Source organism: Saccopteryx leptura, chromosome 4 (assembly GCF_036850995.1).
Source record: "Saccopteryx leptura isolate mSacLep1 chromosome 4, mSacLep1_pri_phased_curated, whole genome shotgun sequence".
Classification (NCBI taxonomy): domain Eukaryota; kingdom Metazoa; phylum Chordata; class Mammalia; order Chiroptera; family Emballonuridae; genus Saccopteryx; species Saccopteryx leptura.
In genome coordinates this window covers 115515882-115535198 of record NC_089506.1, presented here as the reverse complement: position 1 = coordinate 115535198, position 19317 = coordinate 115515882, and the positions used below count along the sequence as shown (strand labels likewise).

The 19317-nt window shown below is 44.2% G+C and overlaps 1 protein-coding gene across 6 annotated transcripts in view; it reads left to right on the top strand.

The window, feature by feature from the left end:
• Positions 1 to 19317, top strand: part of DCLK1 (doublecortin like kinase 1) — a 384157-nt gene that overhangs the window by 45569 nt on the left and 319271 nt on the right. The gene's annotated exons all lie outside the window — the stretch shown is intronic.

Below are 19317 nucleotides of genomic sequence, written 5' to 3'. Positions count from 1 at the left end.
GTGTTCGGGGAGTTGGGCCGTTTAGTCAACAAACATATAGACGTTGCCCTCAAACCAGTTCAAGGATAGCGTTAGACAGGATTAACCATAGGAATAAAGTTAAACATCTCTGTTGCTTGAAGGATTACTCAAAGATTTCTACTTTTTCACTCATTAATTGCTTAACATAGAGGTGCTTCTTAGCCGTCTGTTTCAGTTTTGTCACAGAGTAATGTCTTATAGCCTTGGGCATGACTAAGATGGAGAGGTAAAATGCTAACCAAGTAGAGAAAAATCTATTGGCCTAAATAATATCTTATAAAATTCACTGCCTTAGTAATGTTCACTGGTGAGATTTATCTTAATTTTACAGATTTTTAAGTACATATCTAGGAATTAAGTGTTTCCATCTAGAGGGCATATTTCTAGACTATCATACATCTTGTTTTGAAAACATAATTTCAGAATTAATGTGAAGGGGGGTTCTCTTTAGCTATGGAATATACGTTGGATGACTTGGATGAATGGATGTTTTAAGGTGAGGTGCTCAGAGGAATTTAAAGGAAGTCTGTGTGAATATCCATAAAGGTTAGACGGAACCCCGACAGTGCTGTGACTAAAGAAACAGTGATGTATGTTGTATGGTCAGTGGCCACCACCATAGTGGCCATGTAGGTTCTCATTGGATTCAGGCAGACGATAAAGAAACAGTGGTGCCAAAAAATGGTGAGCCATTCTGCTTATTAAAGTCTCCTACCGGCAGACAAGCAAACAGGCAGGGAAGGCCGCTTTCCTCTCATTCAGAGCTCCCAAAGCCCTGACTCACTCTCTAGTTCCACAACCCAGAAAATCTTTTCGGTTCCTTCTGGAATCCAAGGCCCCCACCAGCCTCAGGGGAGCTTCCAAAGCCCCTCTGCTTCAGTTCCACACCTGCACTCCTTCCTCTCTTCCTGCAAAACCCAGGCCGGGGTAAAAATCCCTTCTCCAGCAAACAGTAGCAGTACAACGGCCCCTCCCAAGCAGGAAAGTAATCTGCAATTTGTAATCTGCCATCCTGAGGGCAAGCACTGCAGCCCTTTACAGACTCCACACACATGGTGCTGCCCAGGTCAATGTAGAGTATAAGTGGGTAAACCTAAAAAACACATTTTACAATCTTATTTGCCCAATATTCCATCCCTTTTGCTCGCTTTACAATCTACCCCCCAGTTATTACTGTGCAAGTAACAGCACAGAGTTATACAATTTCAGCAATTACAAAGGCGCCCTTCACAATGTCTCTCTGAGCACTTTGCCCAAAGCGCAAGCTGGAGGCCCATCTCTAGCCCCCTGCTCCACAGTAGGTGGGAGGGCCTCAGGGCTGTGTCCATGGAAACTTTACAAGTGTCCTTGGTGCATTCTGGTGCTGGAAGGTGTTGGGCAGATAAAATATATTATGCTCACTTTGTTAAAGATGGCGCTGCCCACGTGGAAGCCCATCGCCCAGGTGATGGTATTGGTTGCCCTTCTTGCTTGGGATGGGCGTGATTATATTAATGTGTGTAGGGGGCGGGCTGTGGGCAGGCAGGATCCTTGTAGCCTGGGGCTTGGTTTTAAGACTAAGTCTTTCCCACCCTTTTTGATGTGGGATGGTACACTCTCATGAGGAATCCCATTATGCCTCAGATAAGTGACTTTGTATCGGAGACTTCCTTGTTTGTATAATGGATTAAAGGTTTTGGTTTCTCCACTATAAAGTGGGGCAGACTGGGAGCTTGCTTTCTCTCAGTTCCTGAGATTAGCATTAGAGGAGAGAGCAGAGAGGAGAGCAGAGAGAGGCCATGTGGAGGAGGCCAGGAGAAGCAGCCAAGATGGCGGAGTGTTGAAGGAAATGCCAGTTTGTGCAGGAGAAGGAGATGGGAAACAGAGGTGAATAAGGCTGGTAAGGTAGACACCTTTGATTCTAGAAAACTTGGATAAGTCAGTGGCTTTGTGAGCGCTGAATGAGTGGGTTTTGGAGCCCAGTGTGTGTTTTACTTGACTGCTGGGTGCAAGCTAGGATTAAAGCTAATAGCCCACCAGTTGTTGGCTCCATTGTTTCATTACCAACTGTCCGAATCCAATGCGAACCAGCATGGGCCAGGCGGCTGTGATGGTGGCTGCAGCCACTGGCTTGACAGAGGACCTCCACCAGAGCTTCCTCACCCCCCCCCCCCCCGGCCCCATCAGGGTCTTTCATACTGTCCAAAAGTGGCATGTCCATCCAACCAGAGAGCCAGTGCCTCCCTCTGGCTCAGTCCAAGAGTCAGTTTACGATAGACAATGCAGCTGTCTCTGCAAATCACCATGGTCAAGGTCCATTATAGGCAACTAGGTTCGCATGGGACCTCAGGCCTCCCCACTCATCTCTGCTGTATGGCAGCTCTGAAGATGCTGCCCGAGGAGGAGCATGTGGCAACAGTGGCCAGGCTCTCACCTCTGCTCCAGAGAGCATGCTGCTGTCCACCCCTATGTCCCACAGTCGCAGCAAGCCTACCAGGGGCTCCGTAGGTGCTCTTTGCTGCTGGCCTTTTACCCTCTGGAGTCTGTGGACAGCAGCTTCAACCTGAGCCTCCTCATCCTCAGAAGAGGAGCTGGAAGTGCCTGCTTCGCCGACTCAGAACCACTTCACCGGCATGGTTCCATCTTAGGCTCCTGTGGCTGTTGGCTCTCAGCCTGGAGCTGGACCCACAGTTATTCTTCCAACAACTGCTGCTGCCAATGTTCAACCTCCAGGGCAAACTGCAACTCGTGAACCCATGCAGCCTCCTTCTCTAGAGCTTTTTTCAGTTCCAGGCGCCATCAGTGCTCAGCCTGCATCTGCAACTCACAAACCTGTGTGGCCTCCTTTTCCAGTGCTCGCTCCAGTTCCAGGAACTGCAGCTCTTTCTCCCGTGACTGTTTCAGCTCCTGCCATTGCTGCTGCTCGGGTTGCAGACCTTGGGCAGCCTCTTGCACAGAGCTCTCAGTTGCCTCTATCACGGCTGTAAAAAACAGCCAGCTCATGGTCTCCAAAAGGACAGCCATGGGGAACCGTAACGACAATCAGTCCTCTGCCCCACCCCTCAAGGGTGCCTGAAGCTCCATCAGCTCCAAATTCTGCCAACTATGCCAGAGGTATGGCCAGAGGCTGCTGCTGTCGTGGCCATGCAGGTTCTCATGGGATTCGGGCAGCAGTAAAGAAAAGGTAGAGCAAAAAATGGGGGGCCCTTCGTTTATTAAAGTGTCCTACCAGCGGACAAGCAAACAGGCAGGGAAGGCCGCTTCCCTCTCATTCAGGGCTCCCAAAGCCCCCATGCATTCTCTGGTTCCGCAACCCGGAAAAATCTTCTCTGATTCCTCCTGGAATCCAAGGCCCCCACCAGCCTCAGAGGAGCTCCCAAAGCCCCTCAGCTCTGGTTCCACATCTGCTCTCCTCCTTCTCTCCCTGCAAAACCCAGGCTGGGGATAGAATCCTTTCTCCAGCAAACATTGGCAATACAATGGCCCCTCCCAAGCAGGAAGGTAATCTGCAATTTGTAATCTGCCCCCCTGAAGGCAAGCATTGCAGCCTTTGACAGACTACACACACATGGCGCTCCCAGGTCAGTGCAAAATATAAGCAGGCAAACCTAAAAAATACATTTTACAAACATTTGCCCAAACTTATTTGACCAGTGGGATTTGCTGGTCTTTGAAAGTTACCTGTATCTTTTTATTTAAGATTTAATTTTTTAGCACACTGTCTTTCCTTGAAATTTAGTTTTTCATGTGGATGTGTCCAAATGCTTTCTAAAAATTATTTTGAGGGATAATTTGAATGATCTGTACATAGAATACATATTAAAAATCAAAACTAGGCCCTGGCTGGTTGGCTCAGTGGTAGAGCATCGGCCCGGCATGTGCAAGTCCCAGGTTCAATTCCCAGCCAGGGCCCACAGGAGAAGTGCCCATCTGCTTCTCCACCCTTTCCCCTCTCCTTCCTCTCTGTCTCTCTCTTTCCCTCCTGCAGCCAAAGCTCCATTGGAGCAAAGTTGGTACGGTCATTGAGGATGGCTCCATGTCCTCTGCCTCAGGCACTACTAGAATGGCTCCAGTTGCAATGGAGCAACACCCCAGATGGGCAGAGCATCATCCTCTGGTGGGCTTGCCGGGTGGATCCTGGTTGGGCACATACGGGAGTCTGTCTACCTCCCCGCTTCTCAATTCAGAAAACTACAAAAAAAAAAAAAAATCAAAACTAGATTTATAAATTAAAAGATTGAACATAGAATGTAAGTTCTTAAAGGCTAACACAAACTATGAATTAGAAGTATATGCCAATACTAGAAAGAATGTTAGTTGTGAAAGAATTTTTCCCCTTGGGATCTTTTCAAAATCTCTAAAGTGTAATATTTATTAGGAAAGAAGAACTATCTGCTAGCTGTTCATTTATATTTGCCAATCTTCTGCTGCTCTCATAAAATTTCCCCTGAGTAAACCATAGATAAAGATTCTGAGGGATGAAACCCCCAGCTTTCTAGGATGGCACCAGCCTGAACGTCACCAGTGTATCAGTGATCAAAAGGCTCGCGCTGGCTTGTGAGTTATAACAACAATAGAGGGTAAGGTGCACATTTAAACATGTAAGCCCTTCAGAGGTTCCTCCGGTGATGAGTGACTTGATCATCTTGCCATTCTGCTCTTTGTGTATTTAAGTCTTTGTAAGATGAGAGTTTACCTGGTTTTATAAAAAGTAAAATTTATGACAAAGAATACGTATTGATGAATCGTCTTCCTTCCCACTCCAGAATTGTATGGCTTCCAAATTGTTACATACTGAATCTAAAAGTCAGCTCGAACTATTTTATTTAGTAAACTCGTGACATTAACTGTTCATTTGTTTATTCTAAGAATAAACTTGTAGAATAGGCACTTTGATGTTCTCAGTAGTTTTCATCTTAGGAATTTATCTAGTGTCTGAATGGCTGATTTCGCTGTGATTTTACATGCAATAATTCAATCTAATAGAAAAAAATATTCAAGGTTTAATGTTAAAAAACCAGGATTATCTATGTTTTTAGCAAATCACTTAATTGAACCTCATTATACTCTTCAGTATATCATGGACAAAATGATCACATCTGTTTCATGAAATGCTCAAAAGAGCAATTATGATAATACATGTGGAAGAAGAAGTTTTAGACTATAATATAATAATGTAATAGCTTTGTTGAGCATTACTCTAAATATTTTTATGTATTAGCATGTTTGTCATAACAGTTTGATTATTCTTATTTAGTGAAAGAGGATACTAAGGCACTGAATTTGTTTAAAAAAACAGAACAAAAACACATGTTTAAGACCACTCGTATATAAACGGCAGAGTTGGGATTTGAACCATGCTCTCTCCAGAGCTGGTGCTCATAACCATTGCACCACAGATTGTATTAAAGTATCAAACAGATGTCAACGTCCTGAGAAGACTGTTTCAAGCGAGTGACGTGTCTCACAGACAGCGGCTGGGGGCTTGTGCTCTGCCTGTCTCTCCTGCAGTCCCTGTCCTGACAGTGTGTTCCCTGAGCTTTGTTGCTGTTGCTGTCGAGCATTCAGTTTGCTGCCCTGGCATTTCCTCCACTGTGCACGTCCACTTCCCAGCCAGAATCGTGAAAAGCTGCAGAGGAACTGGATGATAAAGGGGAAAGAATATAAAGGCGTTTTGCTTGGGTTCCTGGGAGGAACAAAGACCTCAGGAGTCTCTAGAATAATTTCTGTGCAGAAGAGAAATCCGCCTTCTTGGGCATTTAGGATTCACTGATGGCCTTGCAGAGCCCAAGGCCTGGTGGTCCTGAGAAGAAACCAGGCCTTCCTGTGCCAGGATGCTCTGCCATCGTAGGGTGGTGTGCAGAGCTGCCACCATGGCAGGGGACCTGCACACTGTCACAGGACATCACTCTTCAGATCACTTGTTCCACCTCTTTCTGTTTCTAAGACTGTAACTGAGTCCTTATCACTCCGTAAACGACATGGGAAATGCAATGCCCAATACATTTTTAAAGGTAAAAATATTGTTGTTATTTTTGGATTGAGGGAATAAAATTATTTAAAACAATTTGAATAAGTGAGTAGAGAGGAAGTTGGGCAGTCTCTTCAGGTTGCCTTAAAACAGCCTGGAGCTGTGTCCACGGATGGGAACCTGTGATGCAGCCGTCCTGTCAGAGGCACCGTGAGAGCAGGGTGGCGGGGAGGGCACAGGCCCTGTGCTGTTCTCGGGCAGGCCTGCTCCGCTCAGCCCCCTTGCTCCTTGGCCTCTTGGCTTTGCTGTGAGCCTGAACCTAGGAGGATCATTACATAGCACTCATTTGATTTTTTTGGCTGAGATAAGGAGGAGTCATTGTATTGGAAATGTACCACTTAGAAGACATTTTGATGGAAGCTGCGGTTTCCACGTGACCTGGTGGCTCATGAGTGGCCTATTTGTGAGCAAACCCTTTTTAATTATCTCAACTCCACTTTTTATTCAGGCCATTGAAGCTTCAGTGAAAGATTGCTGTCCCCTGCCCCCTCCCCACACCCCTCAGGGGGCCTCTGCACACTGTCAAAGAAATACTTGCTGTATCTTAATTTCAGTGATGTGTTGTTGTGTATCTGGGCGTTGATGAAGGGCCCCCAAAGGAAGAAAGTGGTCATTTTCTAGCTGAAAGTTACCGTCCCACCCCCTTTCTGCACAGCTGAGGGCAGGCTTTGCAGGGTAAGTCTTTTCCTCCTATCATGTCCAGCCTGCAGATGAGGTTTTCTGTGGGTTATTCATCCACTCTGCCAGCAGCTACTCCTAGAGGTCATTTGGAACGGGACTGTTCTTTAAAGTGATTAAAATAAGCCAAAATGGTACAACATTTGCTGTGAAGATATACTTCATATCTCCTGACTCCTTTTTGGGGGTGGAGGGGTCAGCTAATCTGGCTACCTTGAGCTTCTAAGTCTTCTAAATCTGTGATTCCTGAATTTTCGTTTAGAAGCATAAACCTCAGCACATCTGAGAGCACTGAGTGCCTAAGCAGGAGGTTTAAACTGTAACAATCACAGGAAGGCACTTCCCAATGATCCCCCTGTCCCCATGGAAATACAATAGTTTAAAATAGTATCAAAATAGTATAGCAATATTGATGAACTAGATTGCACTTTAAGTAGGAAATTCGTGCACATTCCCATCTAACCCACTCATCAGTATTGAAGATCCATACAAAATAGCTGGGTACTTTAGTAGCAGGAGAATATCTCACTCAAAGATGTTCTATTTTTATCTCACAGGCATTCCACATAAGTCATGCGCTTTGTACAGCCCGCCACTGCTAACACGCTAGAGTGAGCAGACGATTCATGATCTCCCTAACGTGGAAAACACTAGGAACCACTCTGCTGGAGTAAGGGTACCGTAAGCCGACTTTGATGCTAAACCGTGAGAACAGGCATCGTCGCTGCCACCCTAGCCCATTGGGGCTGCTATAGCAAATGCCACAGACTAGGTGGCATAGAGACAACAGAAATGTATTTCTCACAACTCTGGAGGCTGGAAGTCCAAACCCCAGGTGCGAGAACATTTAATTTTTATTTATTTATTTATTTTTACAGAGACAGAGAATGAGTCAGAGAGAGGGATAGACAGGGACAGATAGACAGGAATGGAGAGAGATGAGAAGCATCAATCATTCGTTTTTTATTGCACGTTGCAACACCTTAGTTGGTCATTGATTGCTTTCCCATATGTGCCTTGACCGTGGGCCTTCAGCAGACCGAGTAACCCCTTGCTGGAGCCAGCGACCTTGGGTTCAAGCTGGTGGGCTTTTCCTCAAACCAGATGAGCCCGCACTCAAGCTGGTGACCTCGGGGTCTCGAACCCGGGTCCTCTGCATCCCAGTCTGACGCTCTATCCACTGCGGCACCGTCTGGTCAGGCAGTGCAAGAATATTTAGCCTGGTGAGAATCCACTTCCAGGTTCATAAAAAGCTGCTCTTTGCAGTGTTCTCTCGCGGCGGGAGAGGGCAGGGAGCGCTGGGCCTTTTGCAAAGGGGCGCGAGTACCGTTCATGAGGGCTTTGCCCACATGACCCAACCACCTCCCCAAGGCTCTGTCTCCTAATCACTCATGTTGGGGGTTATGTTTCAACATATGAATTTTGGGAGACACAAATATTCAGACCACAGCAATTGCCAAGCAAAGGAGTCCCAGCAGCTGTCCATAAATTAGCTTCTCTGTCTTTTCCATATCATTGAACAGCTCTTCCTTTATGAACATAAAGCTCAAAAGATGCTTGTAAATGAGTGATAATAATTGTAGCCACTTACGGTAGGTTAACTAGTGTACTGGAACTCAGGACGTGGTATTGACCATTCGGAATCTATCAATCAGATACCACAAGAACGGTCTTTGTTTTCCTTTTGGTTGTTTGTACCTGCTTCTAATTTGAAGTAAAAATACTTTGGTTCACACCTGACTTTATGAAGCTCAGAATATTTCTTCCCCTTGCAAGTTAAAAAAATGGTACACAGTACTACTATATCTGACCTTAGCTACGGCTATCGATGAGTATGGAAGATAGGAAAACCAGAGGTTTCCAATGGAAAAGGAAGGGATTTAGGATGTGAGAGGATTTGGCTGGACTGGAAAAGGAGGTATTTTTTGTAGCTGTTGGTAACAGTGGCTATTTAAAAACTAAAACTGTGACAGCTCTAATTAACTTCTTCCCTTTAAGAACATTTAAACCCTTCAGTCTTGATATACAGAATTTTTTACTATTATGATTTGGTATATTATCTACATCGTGAAAGTGAATGTAACACCTTTTAGTTTTGTTTGCAAATGTTGTAAAAAAAAACCCAAAAACAACCCCAGTTGATACATATAATTTAGTTTACATTTTAAAAATGTCAAATTAGTATTTCCTACAGAAACTTAGAGCATATGTTAAACCATCCTCATGATTTGCTTGAACTCTGAATTGATGGATGATCTTAGCTGTTTTTAAAGAAAAAGGAGCTTAAGCATCATTAGAACACTTCACTTAGAGGCTCTGGCCGGTTGGGTCAGTGGTAGAGCATCAGCCCAGTGTGTGGAAGTCCCAGGTTCGATTCCTGGCCAGGGCATACAGGAGAAGCACGTATCTGCTTCACCACCCTTCCCCCTCTCTCTTCCCCTCCCTCAGCCCAGGCTCCATTGAAGCAAAGTTGGCCCGGTCACTGAGGATGGCTCCACAGCCTCCACCTCAGGTGCTAGAATGGGTCCGGTTGCAACAGAGCAATGCCCCAGATGGGCAGAGCATCGCCCCCTAGTGGGCTTGCCGGGTAGATCCCAGCCTGGTGCATGTAGGAGTCTGTCTCTGCCTCTCTGCTTCTCACACAAAAAAAGAAAAAAATTAAATAAAAAAAAAGATTCTTCACTTAGGGAATGAACAAGTCCGGAACAGTGTGTGCTGTTTTCCGTTACATACCTGTGGTTGAGCCTCAGGTCTTACAAGCTACACCTGTCCTTCTGTAGCTATCAATTCCCCGAAACCGGGAAAAGTGAAGTCTTTTCCTTCAAGTCTGACCTCCTCTGACAATGTAATTAATTGTGGGAATGGTGGTGGTTTAGATTTTAAAGCTCAAAATAGTTTCAGCAAAAGTCAGTTTTCTGTAAGTTGAATTCTACAAAATGAATTCCGTAGTGTCCACTGTAGAACCGAAGCTGTGTCCCCGAAGCACTCCGGGGAGTGTGCTCCAGGCAGTGTGGCCACGTTTACAAGACCCGGGTTCTGGGATCATCTGCTAGCAGTGATGTCTGCTTCTGCAGAGGCTGACAGCCCTGTGAGCCTCCTGTGCCCTGAGGGAGCATGTCGGAGTGATAGAAAGGACTTGGGCTTTCAAGTCAGCTGAGCCTGTGCTGCAGTTTCAGTCCGGAAACCCTAGCTGGATCAAGTGCCTCGTTCAGGCCTGGAAAACTAACCCTTTGAGTAGAACGAATGTTCATGTACGTCCTCGTGCCTCCTGACCATCCAGAGTATGATCGTACAAAAATTTTTATTTTAAAAATGTGTAAGGCAACATTAAAAATACAAATGTATGTTTTTCTTGTTTCTATAAATTGGTTATCAAACAAACATGATTTTAAGTTAATAAAACTGTAACTGGAACTAATTTCATTTTTTGAAAAAAAACTCACTCCTGGGGATCAGCGAGCATAATAAAACTCACTACTCAAAGGGTTAAGTTCCTTACTTAACTGATTGTTGAAGCTTAAAAAGTTCTGTATATAGAATTTACTTATAATAAGGAAAATTTGCTTAGACATGCTGTGGTTTAAGCATAAAGAGGAAAAAGACTAATTTTTATAGAGTAGTTTCAAACAGATTTAAGACTGATGTGCTTAAGTTGAAGTCTGTCTTTGGCTCAGTGGGATCTAGTCTCCCATTGGGAAGAGTTAATCCTTGGATACTCCTCAGTTTTTCCACCTGCATAATGGGAATAATAACAGTGAATAATAACAATGCTTGCTTTGTAAATTGTCAGGAGGATTAAATGAAACAATCCATGTGACACACTCACACATCTCATTGAGTCATCGCCACACCTCTGCAAAGTCAGAACCTTCTCATTTTTGAGATTCAGCTCAAGGGTAGTTATCTATGAAACATTTCCTGACCCCCCCCCCCCCCACATGCCTGTCTCTCCCATCAGAACCCATAGGATTAGGCTAGGAACAGTGTCTTGTTGGTCTCTGAATCCCCAGGACCTGACCTGGTCTGTGCATGTTCACTAAATGACCAAATGACTAAACAACCAGATGATTGACAGGTTTGCCATGGGCTGCACCTTTAGCACCTTGCTTCTAGAGTACTTGTGGGTCATGGCCGTGTAGGAGCTGATTGACACGGCCCCGGTGGTCCTCTCTGTGGCGGACCCGTAGGCAGGGAGGCGCTCATCACGATGCGGCCTTTCTGGCTCAGGGCCCTGCTTCATTCCAGAGTAACTAAGGAAAACACCTCAAATTTTAGAGCATTTTTCTCTACATAAAGAACCTTTGTCCTGTGCAGAAACAATATACAGTAATCTGTTAGAAAATTTTCAGTATCTGAGTCAGGAGAACTGCTCTGAATCCCATTAGTATGCTTCATGAGTTTAAAAATTGGTGCTAGGCCAGTGAGAGATTCTCATGGATAGCATCTGGCCCAGTGGTTTCAGAGATGTGAGCCCGCAGCGTCCAGGGGTTTGGGCTGCTAGGGTACAATTTGTTGCAGCAGACTTTCCTGATTAGTTTAAATCCTTGAAACTAATTAAAATGAAAGAGGTGGGTTCAGAAATTTAAATGGAGCTCAAAAAGAAATCTAGTTTTAAATCTGAACTGTGTTGTAAACAACATTCCACAGGAAGAAAAGGACAGATGGGAGATTTAGGTTTTAATTGGCTTTTTCCATTATAAGATTAATAATATGTGATCGTTACAAAGAATTCCAAAGCAAATGAGAAAATATTAATATAAATGAAAATAATTAATAGTCTCATTGACAAGATGTCTCTTGTTAACATTTTGGCCTATTTCTTTTGCTTTTTTCTTAAAAATTTTTTTAGATCCTACTCTGTATACAATTTGTTTTTTTGTGTTTTTTTCCCTGCAATTTTGTGAAATACTGTGTACATTCGTGTGAGAAATGTCTTGAAAATTTTAAGCTATCTCCTCTCTAACTTTATGCTATTCCCAGGCCTAGTGTAAGATCCTTGGAAGGCAAGCTGTCTGTCTGGTGCTTTCCTCTCCAGTATTGAATCTACAGAACTTCTATTGTGTACTCTTATGGCTGGAGAGAGACTCTTGAGATGTTGTCCAAGGTCATCAGTTATTGGAAGTTAAAGGTATCTCAGAACTTATCCCTCTTGGAAAGAAAACAATAAACATATTTCAAAAGGTTTCTGATGAAAGAAGACAGGTCTTTATACATAAATACCAGATAACTTAGGCTTTTTAGGTTGACAAGAGCCCAAATCCTGTGACCCTTCAGGAGTTTTTCCCTGAGGGAAAAAACATGAGGTAATTCTTTTTCTGTGCCTGTCACTCCTGCTTTGTTGTTCTAACAGTTTGTGCACTTGGTACCAAATATTCTGGAGAAAGAAGACAATACCTTGTTGACTTCTATATTCATTCTGTAATGGAATTGATTAGATATACATGTAACATTTAAAAATGTTGAAATACTGGAAACAAAAAGAGGTTAAGAAACGGTACTCTGTATCTCTGAGACATGAGTACTTCATAGCCATTGCTATTCCTTCTTAATTCTCCATTATATTCCTTCTGGAAAATCTGCTTAACTGAGATTTTGCTTTATTTCATGACTTCTATATTCCTTTTTTTTTTTTGTATTTTTCTGAAGTTGGAAACGGGGAGGCAGTCAGACAGACTCCTGCATGCGCCCGACTGGGATCCACCCGGCATGCCCACCAGGGGGCGATGCTCTGCCCATCTGGGGCATTGCTCTGTTGCAACCAGAGCCATTCTAGCACCTGAGGCAGAGGCCAAGGAGCCATCCTCAGTGCCCCCCCCCCCCCGGCAAACTTTGCTCCAATGGAGCCTTGGCTGTGGGAGGGGAAGAGAGAGACAGAGAGGAAGGAGAGGGGGAGAGGTGGAGAAGCAGATGGGCGCTTCTCCTATGTGCCCTGGCCGGGAATCGAACCCGGGACTCCTGCACTCCTGGCCAACGCTCTACCATTGAGCCAACTGGCCAGGGCCAACTTCTATATTCTTGACTACCCTTATTAGGTGCTTCATGTTTGTTAAATGACATCTATTGATTTTAACTTGTGGCTCATATTCTGCTAAGTAAAGCCATAGAATTATAGGGCTAGGAGTGCCCTTAGGAGAGATCTTTCTAGTTGTTTTTTTTCCTGTACTTGCAATATGATGAACTAAGCATGCATTGGCAGGTATTAAGATCAAATCAGTATTTTATTTTTGAATTATCTCCTAGGAAGAAAATAACTCCAGGTAAACTTTATCTTTAAAAAAAATTGGGTTTTATTTCTGATGCTTTTTCAGAGACATAGATTGGGAACTGGTAATGATCCGGTATAAACTTCACCCATGTTCTTAACAACCTTGCCACCAAGAATGGTCTGTTGCCAGTGGCAGCCGTGCCACCAGGGAGATGGTGGAGACGCAGACTCCCAACTCCCCCTAGACCTACCGAGTCAGGATCTGCATCTTAACAGGATCCTCACGTGATCTGAATTCACATTAAAGTTGGGGCGACACTGCTTAGGCGACTGACCACTGAATGCAACCTTAAAGCCCAAAGACCTAAAGATGGCAACCCCTGGCTATTTTGTGGTAGATGGGATTGGCATTGACTTGAGCTTATTTGGCAGTTTCACTTGCTCTCTCTCAATGTCAGTGTTAACATCAGATGTCAAGGTCTGACTTCCATAAACAGTGCTCTGGAAGGCAGCCAGTCCGATACATGAGAAGTGTGCTCACTGCAGTCTGGCCTGCATGTTGGGGATGGAAGACTTCTTGTGTGGAGACTACGTGGAAGTTAAGATGCAGGGAAGGCTGAGCACTTGCTGTGGAAGTGCTGACCCTAGGAAAGATTAAGCCACGTGGTTGCCACAGCCCACATGCATGCTGTTAGCAGTTGTCTGTGTGTTCTCCCCAACAGGCTGAGAAGATCTATTTTCCTCATGGTTTTCTTGGATAGTTTCCATGGGGAAGATTGGAAGTCATTTGAACTCTTTCTGAGAGCTGATTTGAGATCTCAAGTGTGTTGGGCAGAGTCCTTATGCAGGGGGAAATTTACAATGTGGAGGATGTCCAGAGAAGCACAGGGGGAATATTTGATATGGACAGGAAAGGGAGGGGTAAATTGTGAAAATAATATCCAGCTAGCATGCCTAGAAATTTAGTGGCCAACAGTCTTTAGTATCACCTACTTGGCTGTTGAGAATGGTAAGGGATGGGGTAAAGTGGTGTGAGGCCATCAGAATTGGGGGTGGGGGTTCTGGTTCTTACAGTGCAGCCCGGGAGGCTGAGAGATGGAGGAGATGTCACTCAGTTCACCTGGCAGTGGGCAGTGACCGCACCCCACTTAGGCTGGTGGATGTGGCCTCACAAGCAGCCTCACAGTGCCCAGTGCCCCCATCAACAGGGACTTTCAGAGTGGGCAAGTCAGCTCTATCTCTGGGGTTAAAGCTCCAAATTGGAGGGGAAATAATCTTTAGAAGTAAATGGGGTCTCTGTATGGAGAAGCCGTAGAAAGTTTAGTTATGTCCTTGGTTGATACAGCGATCCTGGGGAAAATAAAGTTCCATGTTTCTCAGGCCCCTTCTGGGATTGGTGTGCTATGGAAGGAATGGTACAGACATTGCCATTTTGTTTCTTTAGACAGCATCGTTTTCTTCTATAGCAAAAATCCCTTTCCCTCTTTATTGACACTTCATGCCGCATTGGTAGATTTAGCCATTGTGTATTTAAAAATATACACTCGGTTATTGAACTCTGGTTGCAGCCAGCAACAGTTCTTAACCTTGTAGAGAAAGGGAGGCCTCACAATGTCATGTGCTGAAGCCTCTGGGATACTGTAGGGGGGGGTGTCTGATCTCACACATCATTCCATTGTGCAGGGCCCGTTGTTGAGAGCGGTCACAGAAATGAAGATCTGCGAAATCTGTGAGGTGAACAGACTATTCCCAGACTCATCTTTGGTTTTGTTCCATTGGATCAAGTTTCGTACGGGTTCTTTTGAGATGGTCACGTATTAACATTTCAAGTGCCTTTAATATTGAGAACCTGTATGTTCTTGTTAATGTGTTAGATTAGTAGACATCTATTGAGCATGGGCTCTGTGCCAGATGTTGGGTAGTCAGAAGACTTGGTGAATTTCTCACCAGGGTCATAAGGGAAACCAAAGTTCTTTATGGACTCCCTGGGTTCACTGCTGGAAAAACTTGCATTTTCATATTTGTATGTTACTTATTAGTAGGAGATGATTGATAGAGTTCATTTTATTCCAGAATATCTTTGCATTGTTTGCAAATGTGACTATCAAAATATCCTTAAGCAATATTACCTTTTTATTTTCAGTAACTAAAAGACACATTCTGTTTTACTGTTCAATGAATAACACTTTAGCACATTTGGAATCTGAGTAATAGTAAAAGCTTCTTTTATGTACCAAGGTGCTAGGAAACGGACTCACGTTTAAATCAGTCCCTGTGTTCAAAGCGTGCGGCGTAGTTTAGGAACCATGGGAAAACTAGTGTACTAGCTTTACTAGCCTGCTCACTCCTGGTGAGTGTGCTGCCGTTCAGATCTGTAAAATCACCACTTTTTTTTTACTACCTCAAAGTGAGAAGAAAGTTATTTTCAGGACTTTAAATGATTATCAAAAAGTATGAAAACATGACATCAGGGATTTTTGGCCTTTGCTCACATCATACATTTTGGGCACAAGAGAACGAGTGGAAGACCTAGAGGAAATGGTGTGTTTTCAGGGCCAGCAACAGTAGTAACGCTGTTGTCAAGGAGTTAAAATTACTTTTTTTGAAGGGAAAAATGATTACTTTATGCATTTAAATTATTGTATATCTCTATATCTGGTGCTCCTCTTATCTGGAACAAAATTACTGTGACAGTCCCACTGTAAGTGGACTCTGTCCCTCTGCCTTGTCCTTTGTGCCCTGTCTGCCCCCTGATTTGGTTGCCCACCCGCTGAGGAGAGGGTATCAGACCAGCCAGCTCTGAGAAGGAGCACCAGCTCCATGTCAGCACGTGAGCAGGAACACGTTGTGGAACGAGTCAAATGTTGGACGGTATTGCCTGTTACAACAGCTGGAAATGGTAAACGTGAACATGGCTGAGCGATGGGCCGTCCGGGAGGGTAGAGGACTGGAGTGGCCCCTGGATGTGAAGCTCTGTGAAGCAGACAGCGAGTCAGCTTGCATACTGCACGTGAGCAGGAACACATGGAACGACTCAAATGTTGGACGGTATTGCCTGTTACAACAGCTGGAAGTGGTTAACGTGAACATGGCCGAGCGATGGGCCGTCCGGGAGGGTAGAGGACTGGAGTGGCCCCTGGATGTGAAGCTCTGTGAAGCAGACAGTGAGTCAGCTTGCATACTGCACGTGAGCAGGAACACGTGGAACGACTCAAATGTTGGACGGTATTGCCTGTTACAACAGCTGGAAGTGGTTAACGTGAACATGGCCGAGCGATGGGCCATCCGGGAAGGTAGAGGACTGGAGTGGCCCCTAGATGTGAAGCTCTGTGAAGCAGACAGCGAGTCAGCTTGCATACTGCACGTGACCCAGGGGTAATACCATCGGCAGGAACGGAACAGCAGCTAGCAGGTCTCGACTGCTCACCATATGCCAGGCACCGACCAAAGACTCCCCTGTGATCCTGCAGCAGCTTTGTGCCGCAGATACTGTTCTGGATACCCTTACTTCCATTGGTAGATGCAGAAGCGAGGGAAAAGGAACTGCCCTCCCCCCAAGTGTGTGTGATGAAGGTGGACTGGTATTCTTGATCATGGGGCCACACTTTCACTTTATGTGCTTTGAAAATGATTGGAGTAAAGAAAATTCACTGGCATTTATTTTTGTAAGAGTTCTTATGAACCATTGCCACCTTTTATCTACTTTACCCGCTAGAGTTTAAAAGGAATACTTCTGGAATAATTAAGTTCTGGTGATCTGTCAATATTAAAGCTGAGTGGGTTGCCGAAAGAGTAGTAAATGCTGAGAAAGCTAGTGAAATGTCTTGCTTTGATGTCTTCTGCGGTTTTTTTTTTTTTTTTGCCATTTTGATTGTTCATTAGGAAATTAATCCATTTCAAGTAATTTAAAAAAGTACCTGAAAAAAATTTTTTTAATTACCAAAACATTTTTATTCCCAACAGTGGAAAAAGAACATTTTTTTGTCTGTGTGTGTGTGTGTGAGAGAGAGGGAGACAGACAGACAGACAGGAAGGGAGAGAGATGAGAAGCATCAATTCTTTGTTGTGGCATCTTAGTTGTTTGTTGATTGCTTTCTCATATTTGCCTTGACTGGGCTCCAGTCAAAGCAATGACCCCTTGCTCAAGCCAGAGACCTTGGGCTTCAAGCCAGCGACCATGGGGTCATGTCTGAGATCCCATGCTCAAGCTGGATGAACCGGCGCTCAAGCTGGCAATCTTGGGGTTTTGAACCCGGGTCCTCTGCATCCCAGGCTGATGCTCTTTCCACTGTGCCACTGCCTGGTCAAGTGAAAAAGAACATTCCTAATGTAACTTATCACCTAGAAATATAGCCATTTTATAGAAAGGCAATATTGTATTTTAAAACATGTTAACTATAGACTTTTAAATAAGTGTTTATAGCTTTCATAAGGTATAGTGTACAGACCATAAAATTTGCTCATTTAAGCATGTTCAATGATTTTTAAAAATGTACAGAGGTGTGCAGCTGTCACCACAACCCAGTGTTAGGACACTCGCACTGCTAACTTCCCTCCTGCTATTTCCAGTCGTTCCCACTTCTGGCCCCGGCCCGGCAACCACTGATCTGCTTTTGAATTACATCAGCTTTCAAGTGCTGTTCCCGTCTTTCTATACGCACTTATGGAAAAGACGCTTTTCTACCTCTGAAGTCACGTGTATAATTATGCATATACCGAATACATACATCATTCTTCAGCCTTGGCTGCGATCTTCATCCTCTCCTGCCCAGCGTGTATAGCGCTGGGTTTCACCGGTTTATAAGTCATATACAGCAGAGAGTGTTATGCAGCCAGCTTTAGCACAGTGAACCTCTTATTGTCTCTGCACTCTTTGCGCATGTGGTATTTCTAAATTAATTCCACACTTAGGCAACAAAGAGGAAACCCAGTTAATATTCACGGCAGGATGGAATAATAACCGCTGTCCTCTAATGCCCTAAGGATGCTCTGCAGACCCTATTTGTCACTCCTGCCTTCTCCATGCTCCATTTGGGGACACTTCCTCTTATGGTCCAAAATACTATTTATAGGCTGGTTAGATTTCAAATGGCAATAACATATTTCAAGCTGTATGTCTTTCTGCTTTTTCATACTTAAAATATGCTTTCCATGTGTTTTGTCTGATTACTTGTAATACCGTCTTCTCTCATGGCCCTTTTCCCACTTGTCCTTTCATCACTTTGCTATTCAAGATCTTTGAGGACTTGTTTTATCATATGTTTCTCTCTTCTCAAGAAAAGAGACTTCATTGTGAATTCCAGTATTCTGTAGCATAGTCAGGCTGCACCTGTGGAGATTGTGGTTATTGAACCATCATTGAATGCCTTTTAATTCAGTGTTCTCTGGCTTTGCATTCCAGAGAGTTATATATTCACTGTGCGAGTTTCCTCACGATCTGAAAGCAGACCGTTCCTGTGAAAACTGCCATGAGCCCAAGTGGTGGGAAGTGCAGAAGTAATTACAGTGCCTCTCCATATCTGAGGGGACACGTCCCAAGACCCCCTGGAGATGCCTGAAACTGCAGATAGTACCGAACCCTATATGTTTTTTCATATACGTACATGCCTATGATAGACTTAACTTATGAATTAGGCTCACTAAGAGATTACCAACGATAATAAGATAAAACAATTATGACAACCTACTGTAATAAAAGTTATGTAAATGTTGCCTTCCTCTCTCTTAGCAAACTAGCACAGATATCTTCATCCTTCTTCAGTTTTGCAGATGGAAGATTTCTTCTCACCAAGGATATTAGTGACCTCAGCACATGATTGTTTTTTCTTTCTGTAACTTGGAGAACTTTCACAATTTCACTTAAATGAAGTACTTTACAGCTTCTCTTGGCTGAATGGCCAGCATCATTACCCATGTGCTTTGGGGCCATTATTAAGTGAAGTAAGAGTTACTTGAACACAAGTGCTGAGATATTGAGACAGTTGATCTAATAACCAAGACAACTACTAAGTGACTGATGGGCGGGGAGCGAATAGAATGGAAACACTGGATGGAGGGATGATTCATGTCCTGGGTGGGACAGAGCAGGATGGCACGAGATTACATCATGCTATTTAGAACTCCATAAAATTTAAAATTTATGAATTGTTTATTTCTGGAATTTTCTACTCAATCTTTCTTCCTTTCTTTCTTTCTTTCTTTCTTTCTTTCTTTCTTTCTTTCTTTCTTTCTTTCTTTCTTTCTTTCTTTCTTTCTTTCTCCCCTCCCCTCCCCTCCCCTCCCCTCCCCTCCCCTCCCCTCCCCTCCCCTCCCCTCCCCTCCCCTCCCCTCCCCTCCCCTCTCCTTCTTTCCTTCTTTTGAGAGACAGGGACAGACAGACAGGGAAGGAGAGAGATGAAAAGCA